General features: G+C 38.2%; 1 protein-coding gene across 1 annotated transcript in view; it reads right to left on the bottom strand.

Moving 5' to 3' along the window:
• Positions 1–17,678, bottom strand: part of LOC125877221 (cyclin-T1-3-like) — a 557,390-nt gene that overhangs the window by 319,665 nt on the left and 220,047 nt on the right. The window lies entirely within an intron of this gene.

A 17,678-nucleotide genomic window follows, 5' to 3' on the forward strand; every position in this document is an offset into this window, starting at 1 on the left:
GGTGCCATCCACAGCTAGCCACCCATGGCTCGTGGACAGACCCACGGACTATAGGTAGGGGTCCGTGGATTGGTCACCTTGGGTCAGTTTAGGGCCTCTAGACCACGGCCTGACCAACGGTCCGTTGGTCAGACCACAGACCGTGGTCGATGCCTAAAATTTCAAGTCCCAGACCTTGAACCACGGTTGACCAGGATGGACCATGAGTCGATCGACGGTTGGGGCCTTGTGGTTCACCAATTGGTAGTTATTTTAGGGGCCTAAGGGTCTTTTCCGGTTTTAATTAAATCAATGTGTTGTCATTTTGCCTAAGTCTAGACCACTTATATAAGCATTTTTAACCCCCAAAATCCCCCAAATTAAGTCATTCTCCCAAATCCCAAAAAGAATTCCCAAATATTCTCTCTCTAGAACTTGAAGAAAAAGAAGAAGAAGAATCAGCTAGGGTTTAAAGCTAAGGATCCAAATTCTCCATTGAAGGCTAGTAATTGGAGTCAAGGTATGGTAGCTTAATCCATGAGTTCCTTCCACCCATGGAATCCCCAAGTTTCTCTATTTCAAATGGTAGAATTCTCCAATTAGCTAGGGTTTTCTTCTAACACCATGGGTTCTTTTGATTATGTTTAAATATTCATGAATTGATGATTTACAATTCTTTTAGGATGATTCCCTTATGAACCCATGCAAACCCCCATGTTTTCCCAATTGTGATCTCCTAGGGTTTGGTTGTTGGTTATGAAAGAGGAGTTTTATGATCTAAAGCATGAAGGTATAGAATTACTTGAATTTATGATAAAATCCCTACCTAATGTTAAAATTCTAGGTTTGGTGATTGAAGGTAGCTTTGAACCTTGAAAGGGTAAAGTATGAGTTATGCATGATCGTATGATACCTATGTAAATACAATTAAGGGTGCTTTGAGAGTAAAGTGCCAATATTGTTGTTGTTGTTGTTATTGTTGTGTTGTTGAAAGGTTATTCTCATAAAACAATTACAACAATGATGTGAAAGGTTTTCTCACATAGAAATGATTCTTGGGTTGAAAGGCTATTCTAACCTAATTGAATCAATGAATAAGAGCTATCCTATTGAACTAACTTGGATTGAGAAGATGATATGCCTTTCCATGAATAATGAGAATAAGTAAGAAAATACTATTCTGTGGGATTTATGCTTAGCACCAAGTGAATATTGACATTGAGACGGAAGCTCTCCCATTAGTAGAGGTCGAGTTTCCAAAAGAAGTCTCATGAGATGGAGGCTCACCCGCTGGTAGAGACCGGGTTTCTAGTAGCAATCTCTTTATCCCATAACTATGTGCCCCCTTAGGTTGATTAGCTAGTGGATCCACTTAAGATAGATGTTCATGGTTCTACCTTAGGCCAGTAGAACAACCTTTTTCGGTGTGGGAGACACCGGGTGAACATGTTTTAGCACACATGGTCTCTATGCCGGTTAAGGCTAATTTTCCCACAATATGATGTTCAATGAACTAAGGTTACTCCAAAGAAGTATATTTTATGTGTTCAAAAGCTTCAAGATGATTTAGCTCGCATTAGTGATGATCTTATGAACTATGTTTCCAACTATCTCTATTATGATGTTTAAACTTGGAAAATTGCATATCATGAAATGAAATGTCCTTCTTGGCATGTCTTAAATGTTTTATGCATAGCTATCATACTTAGTGCATTTTTGTACTAACACATACTCTTGCCTACATTTTTTCCCAAATGTAGGGTTCGACAGGCAAGGTTCCTATTCTAGTGGCTAAAGCTTTGACTTTGATTTCTTTCCAAGCTTGGTGAGTCCTCATGGTTCGAGGATGGATCTTCCTTATTGTAGTTTCACTTTTGAATTTCATTTTTGAACATGATTTATGGGCTAGGCCTACTTTCATTCGATTGTAATAGATGGCTATGTTGAGACTTGAGTTAGACTTCCTTTTTTCTATAAAGATATTTTGGACTTAAATGTTGTTTTAAACTCTTTATTTTTCTAGTACTTTATGCTATGATATGCTAAGTACCTTATATGAAGTCCTTCTGGGTTTCATATGCCATGTTACACCTAGGGGTACCCCTGGGTCATGAGAAGTTGAGGTTCATAGCTTTCCTTGGTAAATGTAATGAAGTTGATCTTAAGAAGACCAAGGCAGTTCAAACTTGGCGTAGGTCTCTGTCGGCTTCAGATATTTAGAGTTTCTTTGGTTTGTCCGATTACTATAGATGGTTTTTGGAAGAATTTAATTCTATTACTTTGTCATTGTCGATGCAAAAAAGGTAAAATTGCTATGGTTGGAAGCTTATGATAATAGTTTACAAGAGTTAAAGGATAGACTCACTTTAGCCCCTATATTGACATTACAGGAAATATCATATTGTTTTGTGGTTTATTGTGATGCGTCACGGATTGGTCTTGGTTGTGTTTTGATGCAACATGGTAAAGTCATCATTTATTCTACAAGGCAATTGAAGATGCATGAAAATAATCATCTAACTCATGATTTTGTGTTAGCAACGGTAGTGTTTTTTCTAAAGATTTGGAGGCATTACCTAAATAGTGTTGATGTAGATGTGTTTAACTACCGTAAGATCTTAAAATATGTGTTCACCCAAAAGGAATTAAATCTTTACCAAAAATGATGGCTTGAGTTGTTGAAAGATTATGAAATGAGTGTCCTTTATCATCCGGAAAAAAGTTAATGTGGTTGCGGATTCTCTTACTCAACTATTGATGGGTAGTGTTGCTCATGTCGAGGATGGTAATAAAGAGCTAGTTTGTGATGTTCATATATTGGCCGATTGGGTGTTACCTTGGTCCATTCTAATGAATGTGGCGTGACTATTCACAATAGTTTAAAATCATCTCTCGTTTTGGATGTGAAGGCTAAGTAGGATCTCAATCCAGTTTTGGTGGATTTGAAGAAGTCTGTCTCCAAAATATCCGTTGAGGATTTCTCCCAGTGGGGAGATGGTATCTTTTGATACCAAGGTCTTTGATGTGTCCCGAATGTTGAGGAATCATATTTTTATAGAATCTCACAGTTCTCGATATTCTATTCATGCGAGAGCCACGAAGATGTACCATGATTTGTGGGAGGTCTATTGATGGAGTGGGATGAAAAATGATGTTGTGAAGTTTGTGGTTAAGTGTCTTTATTGTAAATATGTGAAAGTTTAGCATCAAATCATCTCAAGATATTAGCATTCCTACTAAGAAATATGATGATTTGAATATGGACTTCATTACGGGTTAACCTCGAACTTGTCGTTAGTTTGATTCGATTAGGGTTATTGTAGGAAGAATGATAAAATCACCTAAGAACACCATTCTCAACTAAAGAGTAAACAAAGCTTTATATTCGAGAAATGGTAAGGTTGCATGGGTGCCCTTGTCCATTATCTTGGATTGTGGTACTTAGTTTGCATCTTTAATTTAGAGGTTGTTTTATAAAGGTCTTTGTACTCAAGTGAATCTTAGCTTGAATTTTCATCCACAGGCTGATGGGAAAGCTGAGCCTACCATTCATACTTTGGAAGATAGGTTGAGAGCTTGTGTGATTGACTTTAAGGGTAATTGGGATGGTCATTTTCCTTTGATTGAGTTTGATCATAATAATAGCTATCATTCAAGTATCCAAATGGCTCCATTTGAGGCTCTTTATTGTATGAGAGGTAGGTCTCCTATTGGTCTATTTGAAGTTGATGAGGTCACTTTGATAGGATCAGAGTTGGTGCACGAGGGTATAGAAAATGTTATACTTATTTGTAAAAGGTTGAAAATGGCTCAAAGTTGATAAAAAGTTTTACACCGATGTTAGAAGGAGAGAGCTGGAATTTGACGTTGATGATAGGGTTAACTTAAAAATCTTACCCTTGAAGGGTGTGATCAGATTCGATAAGAAAGGAAAGCTTAGTCCTTGATATGTGGGCCCATATAATATTTTGAGGCGCATTGACAATGTTGCTTATGAATTAGAGTTACCAGATGACTTAGCATTGGTACATTTGATATTCTATGTATCTTTTTTTGAAAAAGTGTGTTGGGCGTATTACTTCTATTTTTCCTTTAGAATGTTTGGAACTTATGGAGAATCTTTCGTATGATGAGGTCCTAGTTGAAAATTTTGTCCTTCAAGTTCAGAAGTGGAGAAATAATGAAGTTTTTTCTGTGAAAGTCCTTTAAAGGAATCAACTAGTTGAGGGTGCTACTTGGAAAGCCGAAACCGATATGATATCCTAATATCCTCATCTATTTCCCTCCGCTCCTTCTCTACGTTGAAGTATTAGTTTCTCATGGTTCATACTTTCAGATTCATACATTTTAGTCATTCTCATGTTTCCATATGTATTCATGTTCATGAAAAACTTAATTTTGATGTTATGATTAGCTTGGAGCAATTTCTCCTTGTTTATGTTCATTTTGATAAGATTTGCATTCATTTTGGGTTGTTCGATTATCTCTTATCCTTTTCATGCTAACTTGAGTTGCATTTGAGGACAACTGTTTCCAAGGGGGAGATATTGTAACACCTCAGAAATTGGAAGATCAGTTTGGGAAGAAAGTTACAAACATATGGCACTAGTACAGTTTATAGGAGCCCATCTACGGACCTTACAATGCCCAACGGTTAGTAGAAGGTAGTCGTAGGAAGCGTCTAGAAAGGTGAGGAAGTTTTTGGGTTTTTGAACTTTCTTACGGACCACCAGGACGGTCCTATCCTACGGACCACCTGGACGGTCCGTAGGAAAGGGTCCGTAGAAGAGGTTTGAGACTTGGTAAAATATTTGGTAATAAGAGTTCTACAAAAGAGGTTTATAGACTGTAGGGAATTTGACGACTCGTTGGGGGCACTCATAGAAGTTGTTCAGGATTATGGCCCCTAATATTTGACCTTACGAGTGACTAGGATGGTCCATAAGAATTCTTACGGACCGTAGGTCGGAATTGTAGGTGTGATCCCACAATTTTAATTATGGGTGTTTTGGTCTTTTCCTACCCAATTATCCATAAATAACGTTGTTTCGGCCCTATAACTACCCTATAACCGTTTTTACTCTTACAAACCTAGCCTAAATTCTCTCATTCAGTCAATTTCCCCAAATCTCTCAAGTCTTCTCCAATTTTCTCTCAAGAACTATCAAAGTGACGGTTAAGGTTACATCAAGCTTTATGGATTTTATGTCCATTGGTAGAGCTTTGATTACTCAAGGCATGTGTAAATTCACAAATGGACCCCCTTCATCCATTGGGACCCAAAAGAATCTCAATCTCCTATTCAATTTCACTCACTTATCTAGGATTTCATGCGAATTTCCATAGGTCCTATTTATTATAATTCAATTGTTTATTTTCAATCTTATGCATGATTTGATTCAATTATATGGTTTTCAATTGTTTTCATATGGACCCATGCCTATTATTACTTTATGAACATGAATTATGAACTATGCCTCTAAACTTATGAATTATTATGATGAAAGCTAGGCATGTTATATGAAAATGATAATTTATGAACTATGGATGATTTTGAGATAAGTATCAATGATTTGTGAAAGGTTTTCTTCCATATGAATGAAATATGCTTTAGATGCTTATAAAGGTAAGTGTCTAATATGAAGGAGTTTATCATGATTTGAAAGGAGTTACTCTAGGATGACTTATGATTCGGTTAGTAGTTTTATTGTACCTTTCCATGTATTTCGAGATGAATGTGGTTATGTCTTTTCAGTTTGAATTTACTAAGCACCTAAAGGATTTTGGAATGGAGGCTTTACTGCTAGTGGAGGTTTTGTCTTTAGTAGTAATTCCTTGTCCCAAACTATGTGCCCCATAAGATTTTCTTAAATATCCTAGCTAGTAGATCCACCATAGAAATTATAAATGAATGTTATGGAGTCTACCTTGGCAAGTAGATTTCCCATTTTCGGTATGAAGGGTATGTTGGATTCCATGTTATTACCTACATTGTATTATTGTTTGTTAACGAGAAATATGCCACAAATGAATGATGTTTCTTCAAATGTTTTTATAAAATCTTCTAAAATGATTCTAAGTATGCATTGACCTTGATTATGACTCATGGATTCTTTAAATACTTTTACTATGTTTTACTTTGTCATGCATATCATGTTTAAAGTTTCTCTTAATATCATTCTAATGTCCAATGCATTTCCCCATTCTCAGTAATTCAATGTACAAATGCATATTGGTTTCTATATTGTCTTATAATATAGGGTTCTACGTTCCTTCTCCTTCTCATGGCTAGCTTAGATTGGTCTACTAGCACTCTTGATTGGTCATTCGTCATGCTCCGAGGACAAATCCACTGTTGCTTTTTTTGTTTGTCTTTTCATTTTGAAACTTGTACGCGGTGTATGGGTTATGTTCCAATAAGTCTTATGACGTTAGAAAGGCTTATGTCAGACTTAGAAGTATTTCGTGTATCTCTTATGTGCTATTTATGTATATTATATGTCATGATATGATTTGAAACATATATTGGTTATATCTTTTAAATTATATTTTACTAAGTTGTGCTTATGTCAAGTGGCTCGTTTAGGGTCTCTCAAGATCCTATTCTCAATGGCATGTCTAGGGTGTTCTTTGGGTAATGACACAAATGATAAAATGAACTTGAAGTTTTATGGTCACGAAGACTTACCCAAATAATTTAGCACACAAAATCTCTTTTACACTGCCTCCAAGGGTTTTCCAAAACTCAAAATGGGGAAAATGGGGTAAAACCCCAAAACTGCAGGCCAAAACCCTTTTGAGAGTCTCTTTCACGAACTTAGGGTCGCTAACACGATCAATGCAATCATTACTCTAGTTTGGAAAAGAGAACCCCGAAAAAATTTGGCCTATCACTTTTGCGACCTAGCCTTTACTAAATTGAAGGTTGCGATAGCAACAAGGTTTTTGCGAAAGAGAGGCTTGCAAAAGTGAACAACCTCTCATTAACACGAGCACATTAGACATCAGAAAATTCAACCAATTTTTAGTTCATCAAAAGGCCCTCGAGATTCATTTCAAACCCTATATACACAAACAAAGTATACTATCTAACTAATCTCGACATTCCGAACTTAATGAAACTATCGAAATACTAATCCGAGGTCTCCTTGACCCAAAATCCGTGCAAGAGACAAGAAATGAATATAATACCTAAAAAGGCCAAATCAAGCTTGGGACCTTTAAACGTTCAAACAAGACCTCTCTAGGCCTAAAATCATCCCCCGAATCCAATGGAACTATCAGAAATACAATCCGAGCATTCGAACCCCTAATGTTCAATAAAGTCAACCCAAAGACTAAAATTTCATATATTTCCAACTGAGGACCTCAAATGAATGAAAAGACTTCGAACCTGAAACTAACAAACTTGCTAGATAAATTTCCACATTTTGGGACTTATGGAATCGACAAACTTCTATTCCGAGACTCACAAATCCAAACGACACCTAAAACTACTTTTCAACAACTTTTTTCCTTTCAACTTCAAAAGTTTCCATAATTCATAACTTGTTACTTAAAACTCGAAACCAATTTTAGAACTCATTTAGAATGACCCAGGGCCAATATCAAAAGGGGTAAAATAGTAGAATTTCAAAGATGACTGAACATGTCATTACATTATCCAGTACTAAAAACCATGTTCTTCCTCGAACATAAAGTAAAAGAAATTACTTGGAGTCTCGAAAAGATGGGGATATCTGGCACGCATGTCAGACTCCATCTCCCAAGTTACCTCACCAACTAAACGGTGCTTCCACTATACCTTCACTAAATTAATCTCCTTGATCCTAAGCTTTTGTACCTGCTTACCCAAGATGGCTATAGGCTCCTCATAAAAGGACAACTCTAGACCCAACACTACTAAATCAAGTGAAAGCACATGAGACTCATCCAGCCTGTACTTCCGGTGCATAAAGACATAAAACACAAGATACAAAGATGAAAATCTAGGTGGAAAGGCCAACTTGTAGGCCACCTCTCCTACTCAACTCAAAATCTTAAAATGTTCGATGAATCTAGGGCTAAGCTTGACCTTCTTTCAGAACCTCATTACATCCTTCATTGTCACGACCCAGGGGTACCCCCTAGATGTAACATGTCGTATAGAACCCCAAAGGTATCCATACAAGCCACTTAGCTCTCATAACATAAGAAATAGAATAATAATAGTAAAACAATAGTTCAAGTCCCATAGTTTTCATAAATAAAAGCGAAATTCTAAAGCACTTGTCTCATCATAGCCATCAAATGCAGTAGAAACAAATTAAGCCTAGCCCATACATCTAATCCAAAAGATAAATACATGAAAGAAACTGAAAACAATAAAACTCCCTCCTCGAAGCATGAGGACTCACCAAAGATTGGAAATATCAAATTAAACCACTAGCAATCAAACTGATGACCCTGACTGTCGGACCCTACATTTGAGAAAATGTAGGAAAGAGTATGTGATGAGTCCACGATTTGGACTCTTCTAGGGATCTATTTTAATAGATTTAGTGTCCTCAAATGCATATTTTATGCCAATAACTGATGTAAATCCTTGATCTTTAGGTATTTAGATTGAGGAACAAAGCATGGACACTAATGAGCAAAAAGGAACACAACAGCTGAAAGAACAAATAAAAGAAGGCCTGAGGATCGCCTAAACCATTGGGCGAGTCGCCAAATGGCTATGGTCTCGCCTAATGTTCCAGTGTGCCAAGCCTTGAAGGAGAAAATCAAGGCGGTGATAGAAAGAAGCAGTCGGTGAGTCGCAGAACGGTTCCGCAATGCAGTGCTATGTTATCCAAAGTTACAGAGCTTGAAGTTGCTGAAGGCCAAAGCAAAAGGGCGATGGAATTGACCAAAGGGTAGATCGACGAGTAGATCGGTGATCTTAACTTATTGCTCAGAATGATCCTTTGCAGCACATTTTTTGGCGACTATAAATACATTTTTAAATTCTTAGTTTAGTTTCTATCATTATAGTATTCAATAGTTTTCATTATTGTTCAGTTTTCAAGTTTGAGAGCTTACAACTAAGTTTTGAGACAATATTTCCTTTGCTTTAAAGATTTGAAAATTTCAATTTCTTAGAAATTGGAATTGGGTTTTGAAGATTCTTCTTCTTAAACCTTTGTAGAGACAATATTAATCGTACCTAGTTGATGGAAACATAATTTGGTAATGATTTCTATCATTTATGATGTCTAACTAAAACCCCAATTCTTGGGGGTGTGATTATGTGATTATAGGTTGATTTAGATGTTGGGTATTGTTAATTAATAGTGTAAATGCTGTTTAAAAGGAATTTCATTTAGTTATTATGGCTTAATCTAAAGGGTTGTAGTTGCAAATGTAACTCTACCTTCCTATTTTTTGCTTGCTCGAGAGAGAGGTTTTAAAATCAAGATTACTGATTTGATGGTCTGTGGGTATTGGGTTGTCATGGGTTCAGCTCGAGAGAGTCTACCCTAAACCCTTTTCCACACATTTAACTCGAGAGAGTGAATGGACTAAAGCGAAGGCTATTTTTAATTGCTGCCTTTTGGTATTCGAGAGAAACCAATTTGATTCATGGTAAATTGATCGAGAGAAAGATTATCCCCACTAAAGTCTAGATTATTCACTAATTTAGAGTTATTCACTATTAATTGCAATCACCCATTTGTCTACCTTAGCCCTTAATCCAATCACATTCCATGAACTCGTCTCCATACTTGTTATTTTCGTGTTATTTGCTATTGTAGCTGATAGTTGAAACCAAATCCCTTGTTATTTGACACTTGTGTCACCCCAAACTTGAGCCATGCTTTTATTCATAAATGGTTTTACCTATGATTGACTTGAACATATTCATGCTTTTCTATTGATTCTCAAATACGTACCACTCCCTTAGTACTCGACCCCAACTAACTTAGTTGGGTTATATTACTAACTAACGATCATTGACGCTTAGTATTGGATGAAGCATTTTTGAAACGTTATTAATCAAAATGGCGCCGCTGTCGGGGAGTGGTGTTACTTGAGAATTTTTAGTTAAGTTAAATTTTGTTCTTGTTAGTTATAGTGATACTTACTTAATTTTAGTTTGTTTTGCTTGTTTTTGTGTTGAAGAAGGAAGTATGAGTGTGAACGACAGCAATGGTAACCAAGTAGGCCATCAAGATGACATCAAAAATCTTAACAATATCAATGAGCCTAATACTAATGACCCCAATCTTATGGGTGGTATTGGTGCCATTCGCGTGCCTCCGGCCGAAGGGAATGCGGTGTTCCACATCGGATGTACTATTTTGCAACTCTTGCAATTGAAGGGGCTATTTAGTTGTTTGGCTCATGAGGATCCCCATGAGCATATTAGAAACTTCATGGATGTATGCGGACCGTTATCCTTCAAGAACATCTCCTAAGAGTCAGTTCGGTTGAGGTTGTTACCGCTCTCTTTGATGGGAGAGACATCTAAGTGGCTGGCTGAATTTCTACGTGAATCAATCACTTCTTGGGAGGAGTTGGTCACCGCATTTCAAGTGTGATTTTTCTCTCCATCGAAGATGACGAATCTTTGGGACATCATTCAGAGCTTCAAACATTTAGCAGGCGAGCCAATTCATGAAACTTGGCTACAATTTGAGAAGTTGGTGCTTCAATGCCCAACACATGGCTTGCCTGATAACGTGTTGCTGTAGTATTTTTACTAGATTCTTGACTTGGTAAATAAGGGTGTTGCTGACCAACTTTCTCCAGGATCTTTTCTGCAGCAACCTTATGTGATAGCGGCTCAACTCTTAGATGGTATGACTACGATAAACAGGGTGTAGCCTTTGAAGACCAGGTCTCCCCCTTCACGTTTAAACTAACCAAAGAGCAGATGGAGAAAGACCAAGAGTGGGACCAGAACATGGCCAAGATCATGACACAACTTGACATTTTGTCTAAAAATGTCATGGGAGTTGGTGCTCGAAGTGTCAATGCCGTGGGTGTTGGGTGTGCTAATCCGGATGAGTCTAAGTTTGAGGCTTTGTATAATGAAGGGATAAATTTCGTAGCCAACCAAGGTGGTGGTTATCGTTCAAACTACCCGAGGCAGGGTGGTAACCAAGGTTGGAATAGGGATGAAGGTTAGAAGGATCACGATCGAGAATGAAGGGACCGAAATCCTAATTGGAAGGATGGTGAGAAGGATAGGTATGTGCCTCCCAATGAGCTCCAAAAGCCAAAGGATTTGGAAGGTTGCTGGTCTGATGATATGCTCTCTCATACCCTCAACAAAGTTGAGGGGTCGGATAAGATTTTAAAGGAAATGAAAGAAGATGTGTCGACCCTTAACCAGATCGTTACCTCCCATTCAATATCGATCAAGTAGTTGAAGACCCAAATGGGTCATAACTTGTCTCATTTGAACCCAAGACAGCAAGGGGGTTTGCCTAGTGATACTATGGCCAACCTCAAGAATGAGGTTTAAGTATGGACTTGAGTCGTGCCGCGACGTTAACTAAGGTGCTATTTGGGAGGCAACCCAAATTTTATTTTCTTTCTTTTTAAGTTTGAAATAATGGTGTGTTGATTGTGCAGGTCAAAGTGTGGAAAGTGTTTGAAAAGTGCAGCTTGGCGAGCTAAAGGTCCAAATGGCGCATCACTGAAGAGGTCGGCGATCCCGAATTAGACTGCCATTGGACTCAAGACAATTTTACGAGTTTGTCAAACTCGGCGAGCCTAGGAGATGATCGGCAAATCACCGACCAGGTCGGTGATGGCTATCTAGTCCACCATTTGGACCCCCATATTAACTGGAGGACTTGTAAAACTCGGCGAGGTAAGTGACCACTCAGCATGTCGCCGAATGGGCAAGAACTAGATGGTTTTTAAAAGCCAAAGGTTTAAACTTTCAAAATCTTTCACTTTCCCTCACTTTCAATCTTCCCAAACTCACACCCACACATTAGTTTCTTGATTTCTGCATTTTTAGAGTGTTTTAGTCATTGATTGGTGCTCGGAGTGGGATTACTTTGCCGCCTAGCATTTCAATCTTTATTTAATGCTCGAAGGTTGGTTTTCCAAATCTCGAGTTTATTTTTAGAATATTGTACTCATTTGAAATAATATTATCTTAGTGATGCATGTTAGGCCTCTCTGATAGTGTTAATTTGTTTGAATGGCCGTTTTAATTTGATAATCTTTCCCGTAATTTTTATATTGTTGAAATCCCATAATTTTATACCTTAAAATTGGTTAGAATTTGTGGGGTTGTGCTTGCATGTTGTTGGGTCTACTCGGGTGACGTCTAAGTAACCCGTAGTTGTGCCAAATGATGTAATTTACCGAATGATAAAGCGGATGACGTCATTCTTAAGGGTAAAAGTCGTCAAATGGCCAAATCTGGCAAAAATTGGGAGAAGTCTGAGTATCCCAAGGTAATGGGTGTTATGGATCTTGCTTTAATTTAATAAGTGCATGCTTTGATTTTGTTTGTAGGGGTTGCGGGGTTGAATTCGAGAAGTTGGGTTCAAAGTAGACACGTTGGGTCGTTTTGTGAGCTGGGTTGAGCTAGCCGAACCACTTGGCGGTTCGCTGAAGTTCCCCATCTCACCTTTAATTGCATGCTTTACTTGAATTTTGGTTGTGTAACTTTCGGCGAGAAGCCTGAGGTCGTCGAAGGCACTCGACAACTCGTCTAAAGTCTTCTTGATCGCCCTTTGTCTGCACCCCTGAGCCTTAAATTGCACTGTAACTTTTGGTGGGCTAAGCCTAGCTCACTGAATGCTGTCGGCGATTCGCCAAAAGGCTTTCCCATCGCCGACTTGCCAAAACTTTCTAAGAATTGTAAGCCAATCCTTTTGGTGAGCCTGATTTAGCTCGCCAAAGTGATTCGGTGACTCGCCGACTGGTTCGGCGAGTTTCTCTGCAATTATTTCTCTGTGCTGTTGATTGAAATTTTTCTAACTTCTTCCCGATGTTTTGCAGACATGGCTAGACCAAAGGTTGCAGGTAGGAACATGCCACCGTAAAAGAAAGATAAGGGGATTACACTCAATGAAAATGCAGCTGCATCCAGCGGCAAGGCTACCAAACTTCCCACAGCTGGTGGGAAAGGCAAAGGAAAAGGAAAAGGAAAAGTAAAAGGCAAGGCACCTGTGTCACTGGAGGCCAGCTCCTATAGTGACGGCATCTATGCCACTCATCTCACCACTTCTGAGAGTAAGGGTGAGCACTAGGAGCCTCAAACTGTAGCTTCTGATGATGATGAGATGGTAGCAGCACATAGGGCAGAGCTGCGGTAAAAAAGGATAAATGATCCGTCTAGGATTAGGACTCCTCAGTCCACTACTTTTTCTCCTCCAGTTCCAACACATGCAGTGGTTCTTGCACCACCAATTCAGGGTCCTTCCCCCAACTCTATGAACATTTAAAGACTGAGAGGCTGGGGACAATCATTGAGGAGAAGCGTCTGTCCACGGATGGGGTGATTGATAGGTACCCCAATATTATGAGCTATCTAAAGTCTCAAAAGTTCCAGTTCTTCACAAAGCCCTGTGACCCGTATATTCCAAGCTGGGTTAGGGAGTTCTACAGTGCGTACAATGCCTTGATACCATAGAGAAAAAAGCAGGTAGCAACATTTAAACTGGTTGACTATGTAGTTGTTCGGGGGAAGAGGGTGCATTGTGATTTTCCTGCCATTAATGTTGTCCTAGAGTGCACTACGAGGCTTCAAGATGACTTCCTGCATGTGATCAGGATCAAGATGCTGGACAACATAAAGAAGTCGTTATCTTCGTTCATATCTGATGGCATTCCAAAGTGGTTGGAGGCAGGGGCTCTAATAGAAATGAAATACTTAAATGTAGCAGTGAGGTATTGGTTTTACTTCATCAGTAGCACAATCATGCCCTCCTAAAATGAGTCTATTCTCCGCCTTGCCAAGGAAGCTTGTCTAGGCTGTATCATTGATGGGATGAGGCTTAATCTGGGGATGATTATAGCATATGAGATGGTTATTAGAGCGAAACAGCACCAGACCTTACTTTACCTCTCGGTGTTGATCACCGAGCTATGCAAATGGGATCGAGTTGTGAGAGATGCAAAGAAGGATATGGAAGTGATTCCCATATCCTTTACTGATATCCAGAGGATTGAGACGGAATATTTGAAAGATGAGGCGGAGACGAAGAAGAAGGCAGCCATTTTGGATGTTTCCCTGGTTGTAGACACAGAGTCACAACTTGTAGAAGTACTTTTGCCTACTCTGGCCCCTGGGCCTTCAGGTACTTCTTGTGCTGTACCTTCTGACGTCCTTAGTTCTTCTATTGCTGCACTGCTTCCTAGACCTGTTGCTACTGTTGTCACCCGGACCCCGCTCAATCAGGCTACATTACTCTAGATGGGGAAGCTTGCCTATTTTGCCCATCGCCAAGCTGCCAGACTCGAGGCCTCCATTCCAGGCATGAGTCAGACTACCCTGGCTCATTCTGTGACACCATTAAACACTACTATTGATGCCCTTGTGGCTAGGATAGCAGTATGTGAGCGTGGCCAAGGGGCCAGTTAGGAGGTGACAACTTTAAAGGCTTCTATTGCTGTGTTGAAGAGCGATGTGGATCAATTGAAGTCCATCAACATGTCCATGATTTTTGGGACGGTGGAGATCCCAGATTTACCAGATATGCCTCTGGCTACCACCGGAGATGAGATTAGAGTTGAGGAGATAGCTGATCCCGAGTCTGAGGCGGAGATAGATGAGGAGATGCTTGAGGCGGCTGAGGAAGCTTATTATGAGGGTATTACTGAGACTGAGAAGGCCATGGTAGATGCAGCTGTGCAAGCTTCTTTGGTGGATACACCCTTGGCTGATCCTAGTGCAACTACTTTTCCTTCTGAGGTGACTCCGGGAACTGATGCCCAAGTTTAGATTGATGCGTCGGGCTCTGGTGCCCAGAAAGATGGAGTGACTGAGTAGACATTATCCCTTCTATACCTTCCTCTCTGTCTTAATTTATTTTGACTTTTGGATATTTTTTCTTGCATTTGAGGACAAATGATTTTTTTTGTGGTGGGGTGAGGTCCACATTTAGTTACATTTTTGTTTTGTTTATATATTGTGTTGTGAGCTATAATAATTATGTGTTATACTATTTTTGTGGATGATTGAGCTTGTGGCTCCTTGGATTTAATTGCGAATGATTTTTGGACCTTTCCAAAAAAATTGTGCCACCTTTTGTTTGTGTTTGAATGTGGTTGTTCTCTTGCAAATTTGAGTGTCGGTCTTGATCAACACCGATGACTTGAATAGTGCTCATAATCGAACAAAAATGAATATGCAGCTATGATGAGGTCAAATGAAGTTGCGTAGACAATATGTGAACTCTTTGCATCTCATTCTGACTAGCCAAGTATCAAATTGAGTCTCTTGTGATGAGCATTGCACACTAGCGAAAGTCACTACAAGAAAAGTGTATTTTAACGACCATGTCTTAACGTAGGGACATCTATGCGGTCGTAAAAGGTGTATTTATAACGAATTTTTTTTTTTGGTCGGTAGAAGTAGTTTTTAATTTATTATAAGCGAGGGGATAAATATTTAGTCGTTATAAAATATTATTCCGGTCGTTAAAAAAATTTAATTAATTCTTTCCTAAAGTTATTTGTAAATTTAATTTTTAATCCAAATATAATTTACCTACAATAATTTGAAAGTGCAATCTTTAGAGATCCTTCATCACCACCATCATCAAGTGAACAAAATACTGGTTGAANAATAACTTTAGGAAAAAGGGCGCCTCTTCTGAAATTTTTCCCTCCAGTTTATTTAGAGATAATTGGCCTCTTCTGAACTTATACGTTTCTCATCAAATCCACGGCGCAAAGCAGGGTTTCAATTTTCTTTGTTCATAAGAGAGAACATAGATAACTTTGAACCTAAAGAGCAGTTCTTCATCTTCTCTCCTTCAAACAGAGATATCGATAGCATCAAATCTGCAAATCAACTAAGAAATTCCTCCTCTACAAAATCAATAGTAAGTGATTGTTCTCTTCTCTCTGCCAAAACTCTTGACCTCTTTGTATTCTGTAACGTTTAATTTGTTTTTGGTGTCCTATATGTCGTCTGATCATTCTTACTTTTGGTTTGTGAAATTTAATTTTAAAAGGAACTGATGTGTTGATTTTTTTCTTAAGCGGCAACATCAATTTTACATCCATCTAACTTCAAGTAATCTGTTTTTGATTGGTAAGACTATTCGAGAAGTCAGCTACATAATGTCTTGTAGATCAAACGGGAAGCTGGTAGGTTTTAAGCTATAATTAGGATTGCTAAGATTGTTTTTGGAATGGTTTCTCATGCTTGCTCTTTATCTCAAAATGGATCAAATTATAAATTAAACTAGATGTGACGATTTGATTTTTAGCGGCAACACCAACTTTTAAAATCATCTAACTTGAACTGATCAGTCTTTGTTCTGTCATGAGTTGTTTTTTTCGATCATTCTTTTGCTACAAGATTGTCCCAGAAGTCAGCTAGAACAAGTCATTCAGATTAATCATAAAGATCGGAGATGGTCTATGTTCTTATTCTATCAATTTTTTTATAATAACAATCTGTTTTGTGTCGTACTTCTTACTCATCGTATATGCCTGATTGTTTATATAAATCGACAATGTTCTAATTAATCTAGATTGAGCTAAACAGAGTAGTGATTGGTAGATGGTCATTAGTTTCAGGCATAGATTAGTAGAATACACACGTGCGACCCAATATCATTCCCCACTGCAGTAGATTGTTCATAGCTTTTCATGTAATGTGAGACACCGTATGAACACCTGTTTAGGTTCAGCCATAATATAATATTTTAGGTCTCTTCATGGTACTTTACTGATATCTCCTCTCAGTTTTAAAATGCTCGAGTGATTTGAAATATACCCTCTTGAACTACCTGATCTATGATCTCCTGCTGTCCCCAATATTCCTCATGTTAAGAATCTTCCAAACCATCAAAGAAGCTTGGTTAGGAATTTCAATGTTGTCTAATATGTGCTTCTTTATGTAATATGTATGAACTAAATCAATTGTTCTTTTTCCTTCTATTCATCTGTTCTTTCTTATGATTTTTATTGATATGCCGAATAAGTAGTAGCCTATGTGACTTGTATGTTATTATATTTAAGAGACTGAATGGTGGATTAACTTCTTTGAGGCCATTTATGTTTTTCCTTTTCCTTCTATATTGATGGGTTAGACCTCAAAAGATGAACATATGTGGTATAAGTGGAAAGTTGTTTCTTGTTGGCTATATTTGCTCTACTCCTTCACCAATCTTTTTTGACAATTAAAGCAATTTTTTGTTCATTTCCAGCGAGCTTTACAATATGAGGGTAAACTACAAAATTATGTGCTTTCTCAGTATCCTACTCTACTTGAAAACAGATTCAAAAATTTGATGATAAACATTCTACCTACGTTCAGCGAATACAGTATTTTCATAGGGAACAAATGAAACTGAATAATCGATGGCTATGTATCTCTTTTGTACATATTGAGAACTTCATCTGATGGAGTGCATGGTATCTCTTTGGTAGATGCTTTGTTCTGAAATATTCTCGTATTCCTCTCTCTATCCAAAGTGCATAAATCGATGTTGCAAAATCAGCCCTTTTTTTAATTTCATCTTTGATACAAAACA

This window comes from Solanum stenotomum, chromosome 9, assembly GCF_019186545.1.
Source record: "Solanum stenotomum isolate F172 chromosome 9, ASM1918654v1, whole genome shotgun sequence".
Taxonomy (NCBI): domain Eukaryota; kingdom Viridiplantae; phylum Streptophyta; class Magnoliopsida; order Solanales; family Solanaceae; genus Solanum; species Solanum stenotomum.